The sequence below is a fragment of the Montipora foliosa genome, chromosome 7 (assembly GCF_036669935.1).
Source record: "Montipora foliosa isolate CH-2021 chromosome 7, ASM3666993v2, whole genome shotgun sequence".
NCBI classification, from domain to species: Eukaryota; Metazoa; Cnidaria; class Anthozoa; order Scleractinia; family Acroporidae; genus Montipora; species Montipora foliosa.
In genome coordinates, this window is record NC_090875.1 from 36,393,689 (window position 1) to 36,401,131 (window position 7,443).

Consider the following 7,443-nt stretch of genomic DNA (forward strand, 5'->3'; position numbering starts at 1 on the left):
GGAGTCCGCAGCCAAGACGAAGTCCTAGACTTGCTTTAAAGGCACTAAAAAGAGTTTTAGTCAAAAGGGGAAAGCAGGCCGAAGAGCGTTCGGAGGAAAAGGCCGTCGAAGACCTGCACAAATCCAACGAGGTGACAACGTTGAAAGGGCTTGAAAAATGTATCTCTAGTCTCGACAACTCCCTGCATTGCGATTTAGAAGCAATTACGGGTCACAAAAGCAGTGTAGTTCTCAGTGTTTATCCTAGAAAGGAAAAAAGCTACACGGAACAGCTCGGAAGTTTCCAGCCAGTCCGGGTGCTGTTTGCCCAACCGGACATTACAAGTTCCAAGTTTTGTTTATCAAACATTCGAAGAAGGAACTATTGATTTACGAGACAAGACGGCTGTAAAAAGTGTGATAGATAAGTTACGGGTTGAATCTGGTTTTGTGATGTGCCCTGGCTTAGAGGATTACGACGCGGTAATGTCGGACAATCGTTTCCAACCTTCGAATGTGAAAGTAGAGCTTTGGCCTTGGGGACGCGCGACGTGCGGTAAAGTGTAAGCCGTGGCACAAACCGCGGAAGCAGCAGTCTCTATCTTGCGACCAAGAACAAGAAGGAATGCCTGATGACAGCATGATGTGGAGAGTGTAGTTTGTTCGTAGAAGGATGCTTGTTTTACGTGAAAATAGGACCAGAATGGACGAAAACGAACGACTGCAAAGACAACAGGCGTTCTCCAAAGTAAGGCTTTCCGTGTTGAGTCCAAGTAAGCCAAAAAGCTAGACAGGATAATGTGAGAAGAGAAAGGAAGAACTTCCGGCGAGTGGTGGAGAATGATCAAGCGGACGTCATTCACAGCTAACGAGCAGCAAAACAGTGAACTTGTTAAGCTTATTGAGTGCTTAGAATCTTCCAAAGAAGGCCAAGAAGAGCTCACGAAAGTATTTGAAGAGACCGAAAACCACAAGCCCGGACCGGAAAAGTACTCAGCGGAATGTGGCATATGAAAAAAGAAGCTTTCTTTAAAGACCAGAGAAAGAACGGTTAGCTAAAACATTTTGATTTTTATTAACTGTCAGCGTTTTTGTAAAACCTTAAGTGTCATTGTCTGAGAAAGTGTTCCAGGGGCCAAAAGTTGTGGTCAACCGATTTGGCTGAAACTTGACACAGAAGTTGGGTGCAATGAGATATTTCAAAAGCCAATTTGACTCACTTCTCTGACTTTTAGTTTTGGAGTTTCAGGGGGGGTCTCATTTTTTGAGAAAACCCAGGCTTCCAGGGGACATTTTGAAAGTGCCATAAAACCCAACTGGTAAATTGTGCTTCCAAATGAATTTGGCCATGAACTCTACTATAATAGAGCGTTCATTTCATACATGTAACTTTGTCCTCGAGGTGTTGGATAGAGAGGCGCCTGGGGCTAGAGTGTGGCAAAAATTGATGTCAAAATTACAACCCAAAATTGCCATTTTTCAAAAAATCAGTGTATCTAAACTGCAGTCCTTTTCTTTGCATAACTTTTCCACTAACTTCCGTACCTATACCATTAATTTTAACTTTAGTGACACCAATGATCAAAATCATTGAGAAAAATTTGGCATCATCAAGGTTTGTTGAATTTTTGCCACAAAACACTCCATGTCCCCTCTGAGGCGCATTCAAATGGAATTTTGAGCATTAATTCATGCCATAAAACAAACCAAAGTGCTGACATGAAGCCGCTATTTTTCTGAATTTGGTGAGTTTGAAATGAATTTGCTAAAGCCAAATCGGTTTCAATTGTTTCAGAAATACTGTGATTCTTACTTTACAATTGCTCTTAAATGGCCTTTGATTAGCACAACAAAACACCCTGGATTTGGCAAAACTAGGGTTAATATTTTTCTTTTCTGAACTTAGCACCCACCAAACAGCACAAATGATCAAGGCCTTACCTAGATATAACGATCTGTTTTCAAACGAAGGCTTGAATTTTTCATTGATTATATATTCAGTGTTCAAGTCGATAATTCTCCATTGCTCCAAGCATGAAAAATCTCCATATTTTGTTCATGGCCTGACTTTTTATAATGATTACAAGATTAAAGTTAGCTTCACAAAAACGGTTTTCATTAGTGCATATAATCTATGTCTGTTGACAGGCTGCATAGGTTTCTCATTAAATACCCACCAGTAAAGGAGCATGAACCACGCAAACGTACGATAAGCTTATGGAGGTTTTGGGCATACGAAGCTGCAGTGTCGATGTGACCCGTTATTTCAGAGTCCCTTTAGAGGCGGAGTAAATGAAACCATCCGTCCAAGAAGGGAATGCACAGTTAGGAGAGCTGGATAGTAAAATAAAAAGCTTTTGTTGCAAATACAATAACCAAACGAGGCCTTGCATACTTGAGATGATGTATCACTAGCCCCGCCAATCTTGGACATAGGAGAGAGTGGGGACTGGACCGATTTCCGATTCTCCTTCCGTTTCGGCGGGTATGTTTTGTCAGGTGTAAAAATTCGAAGGTAATTGTCACGATGGCACTTTGTTCCTTTGGAGGGGTAAGTGATCAGTGCGGTGCCACGTCATGGGCTGCGGCACTGAACCAGGAATGGTTTCCTTTGTTGTCTGCGAGATAGACATGACTGAATGGTTGAAGTGAAAAGTACAAGGGTCAGAAGGGCGTCCGGGGCTAGAGGGAAGACCTGGTCATACCAGCTACAGTGTGATTTAAAAATATCATTTAGGAATCATAGCAGGCGCACACAGGGCTTTTATCGCGATCCAGTGGAAGTGGCTATTTTTAATTGAACAGATACCACGATATTTTTCGATTTTGTCGTCTAAATTTGTTTGGTTTGTGACGAAGATTTCCCGAAAGGTAATCTACTTGGTCCTCGCGAAGACGAAACTAACATTCCAACAAATTGTTCATATAAAGGGCAAAAGGGTTGACTAAAATCCTTGAAAGTGCAGCTATTTTATGGCAGCAATCTCGTGAACCAAAAACAACGATAAGAATAACTTGAAGGCTCTTTTTTTTTTTTTTTCGGTCTGCTCGCTTCTGTTTTTGTTTACATTCAGCTTTACCGGTGCAGACGCTTATCATTCACGCAATCCACAATTCGAGCTTGTAAACTCTACTCTAAAACCTGTTTTCTCCCAATTTTTTGGACTTCATAACGATGCGAAGCAGAGGGTCCATATGCCAGAAAAAACATTCTCTAACATGGTGTCCTTTATGAAATCGTAATACCGTCCTCAAAATCGAATGTTATTTTTTATCGCGACTATTTTAATCAATTAATCGAGCTGTCAGAATACAACGAAATCTGAGATAGGTTTCAAACTAAGGTTTTAGATTCCTAAATTATGCCACCTTTTTTTGCATACTAAAATAACTAATTATAAGTAATTTAAAATGTTTCCAAATAATTTTTGTAACCAAGAATGTTAATCGACGTGAGTTTTCTCGCTTAAAATGTCAACTTCATCGAAAGCTTCGCTAGGCAGCATGTTTGCAAAGATTTTTCCTTTGACGAAAGCCAGCAAATATAGTCTCAAAATACTACCGAATAAGTTTGTGTGTTACCGGATTTGCTCGAGAATTTTAAACTAATTAGACTTGTGTGCTAATAGCATAGGCAATGAATCCACGTGTGTCCGTGAATGTGAACTGATTTCGTCAATTCGTTCCGGAAAAAGCCCAATTGACCAGGTAGATGTTGGAATGGATGACCGTGTGCCCAAAGCATCGTTTTTCAACTTACTACGGCCTGTTTTTTATAAAGTAAAGGTAATGGATGAGATTTTGTGTTACAGATGATCGATGCACGAGTGTTATTCTTGGCAGTATAAACATACACACAGGATACACCCAACCTTTTTAGGAAAGCCCTTTCAAAGGTTCCATGTGCATAGAAAAACAGCTTACTACCCCAGGTTACAACCCTGTTATTTTCCGAGCAGAGCTGAGGGTTCTTTAACGCGCAAAATACGTTTGGTTGTTGTTGATTTTTTTTTTTTACTGTGCGGGGCACCCAATGAATTTCATCTTTTCCCCTAGAGATGCTAGTACATTACTCACTAACACTTTTCTTCACATCAAACGTTTCCCTAGAAAGTAGATTTCTGGTCTTCTTCGTGTGTGTGTGACAGGAAGGGGGGGGGGGGGGGTGGGGTAGTGGGTGGGGAGGGAACACATGCTAGTGAACTCCGTTACACCCCTTAATCCTGAATTACTTACCGTTAGAACACGGTATGTCGTTAACCACTTGCGCATTTTGCTCTAGGATTAAATGTTTTGTCCATCCATGCCATGAAGAAAAAAAACCCCCCAAACCAATTCACGTGTAAAAAAGGTGTCCTAAAGTCATTTCAACCGCAAGAGGCGTGTGGTGAGGCAAATCCATGGCAGAGGAATCTAAAAAAAAACAGGAAAACACTGGTGTTGTCGTTGCTATAGGCTCTGGTAAATATGTACTGTAGTCTATGTTTTCTTATTTCTGGCCATGATACCCAGGGGTGGCACTGTTCTTTCTTCCAATCAGATTCTCGTACTTTCCTCCCCTTTCCTTGTACCCTTTCAGCCATTTGCAGCTCATGGCCGAACTCTAAGTTGTTGATGCTCTCAGCCACCCGAGCTATTGAGAGACATGAAGATCAAGTGAACGAAACAAGCCTGCATTCCTTTCAGCACCAGAGTCTTTTGAGTTAGGGCATTGATTGCGTCCACCACCGCATTTCGGCACACTTAATCGTCTATCCGTTGGATCAGTCTTTTCCTCTGTCCCCCTAGCAGCTCTTCCGCAGTAAGAACAAGTAAGCATGTTCTTACCAGAGGGCGAACGGGAGAAAGGAAGAAACCTTGAGACACTAAACAATGCAATGGCTGTCATAATCTGACTGGTAAGTTCACCCCCGTTACTCTGTCCACTCATGTTGACTGCAGTGGCAAGCACTGTCTGGGGCGTCGAAAGAAGAATTCATAATAAGAGCAGACGAAGTGGTTTTCTTTTACGGTACTAAACACATTGCCTCCTTCACAGCAGGAGCAACTTTGGAAGGAGTGGTCAAAAACGTCATTGTTCTGTGGAGCACACAAAATTAACAACATCACAATCGATGTGGGGACTCGAAGCAATTCTGCTGGCTTACAATGAATGTTCAAATCGGTCAACAAAAACTCCGATATTATCACTCATAAGTGACAGGTTCTCATCAGTCGGAACTCCAGCAGCTTCTTCTCCAGGAATCTCATTACAACCCGCAAGTAAAGAAATGCTAGAAAGCACGCGTCAGAACACAGGGACGCGGATGAACCAAAGACAAGGGAATGAGATTTTTCCGTATGCAGGTTGAATATGGAGAAAGTTAGGGACTTTATCGAGTTCTTTTCCAGATCCACAATTCCTCCAAGACGTAGCCTTTGGAACAAAAACATTGAAATCTTTCTTCAGGTGATAGAATCCCCATCCCTTCCGTGGTTCCGTACAATGACTGCGTCGAAAATCATCTACCTTTAACCATGAAGAGTGTCGTGAACATGGTGTGGAGCCTCTAAGAGAGCGTACCTGTTTTCCGTCTGCTAGAGGTTTGTAGTGCGTCAAAGCAAAAGTCCTTGCAAGGGTTGGACAATACGTACTAACGACCTGGTGAAGAGGCATGCGAGACGTATAGCCTCCAACGTTGAGAATCTAGGTCCCGACAACGGTGGCGTGTGCAACATGGACCCGAGACACCCTTCGATCTTTAAATGCCGCTGGCAAGAATTATCTGAAAAAACGTATACAAGAGTCCATATATAGGACCGGAAGAGCCATGTGCTGATCACTGTAGCTGTGTTTGCCACTATCGGATTCCAGTTTGAAGAGAAATTTTCAGGTGAGTATTGCCACAATCACAAACCCAGGCTGCCCAAAATGCAAGGTATTGTGGATGTTCTGAAAGCTATCGAAACGCCACTCTCAGAAACGGAGAATCTGGACTTGAGTGATAGCAAAATGAGAGAGCAAGGTGGGACTTAGAATCACTCCGTTTTCCAGCATCGATGCTTGGAAAGCTCATTTATGAGGACTTTTCAAACAAGATCAAGAGAGACAAGATACACTTGCTCGGTTAGATGACGCATGACTATTATGGCTCATTAATGACTGGACCATGAAATTACCTTCCCATGCGACCTTCAAGAGAAACGCAGTCCCAATGGTTCGCCCAAGCGTGGAATTAGCTGGCACTTCTCTGCTGTTTGTTTCACAAATCAAACCATCCTGACTGTCCGGGAGTATTCCGCAAGTGAACACACAATCCACACATATGTTGTTGCCATTGACAGCTGCAAACAGGAACTGGTTTTTCCGGTTTCTTGTATACTTGGAGAGGTTTCCTTGTCTGTGTCAAAGAGTCGCATCAATCAGTATTAGTAGGCGATCCTAAGAAGTGATAATGCTGGATGCTACGCACTGTAGTTGCGCTGCTGTCAACCATCAATTCCACTAGAAGAAGGTCAGAGGCGTCGAAGTAATTTCGCTCTTGATTTCTGCTGACCCCTCAATTCGGGCAAGGAACTTATGTGACAGAAGGTATCCGCCCCTTCCAAACTAGCGCCTTCGACATTATGTGCTGAAAATTCACAACGTGGAAGTGCAAAAGACATAAAAGAAAGGCTTGGAAGTCCCCTCCAGGAATTGCAGGAACGAGCGTTGCGGAATGCAAGATTTGACCAATCAGTCGATGTCACCCAGGCGCTGCTTAATAACAAGATTCCCCGGGGATAACGAAATAACAATAATTTCTCATCTGACTTCCAGCAAAAGCATGCGCGTGTGGCAAGCTTATAATGTTGGAGAGGGCATGCATATAGAGGGGGTCTTGGTCTCCGCCAATGAACAAGATGTCTCTTGGGCTCAAAAGAATTGGGGATTGGACGAAAAAGATACAGCATGTTACACAAAAGAAATGCCAGCGCAAAGGGAAAACACCATGTCACTGAGTCTGTCGAAAAACTTTTAGGCTGCCTTGAACCTGCTTGTTATTGCCACCTTCAAGATAATTGAAGAGGCGATGAGCACATGGACACAGGTCCATCATATTATGACCTCCCAGAGAAGGAGACCATATACGACAACGTACGTAGGCAGTGGGCAGGCTGTAACGACATCAGTAAAAGTTACTGGCCAAATTGGCAGGGGGGGACAGATTATGTTCCTTTGGCGAACTTACGACTGAGCAAAGGTTGTGGCCTTAAGGAAGCAGAAAGCTGCGGTGAGAATATCTTCGGGTGTCAAAGAATTTTTGAGAAATTTATTCACACAAGGGAGCTAAGGATCTTCACCAAAAAGCTATGCCAGCAGTAACGTGGTGGGAGCCAACAAAAGAAAACTTTCCCAGTTTTCAAGAGTGGGTTTGAGGTACAAGACAGTCAGAGGGTAATCTACTTTCCTCGCTGGCTTCGCTGCAAAAGGGACTTCCAGTT

At 42.9% G+C, this 7,443-nt stretch overlaps 1 protein-coding gene across 1 annotated transcript in view; it reads left to right on the forward strand.

Moving 5' to 3' along the window:
- The window catches only part of LOC138010189 (proteoglycan 4-like), a 12,589-nt gene that overhangs the window by 1,445 nt on the left and 3,701 nt on the right, over positions 1-7,443 (forward strand).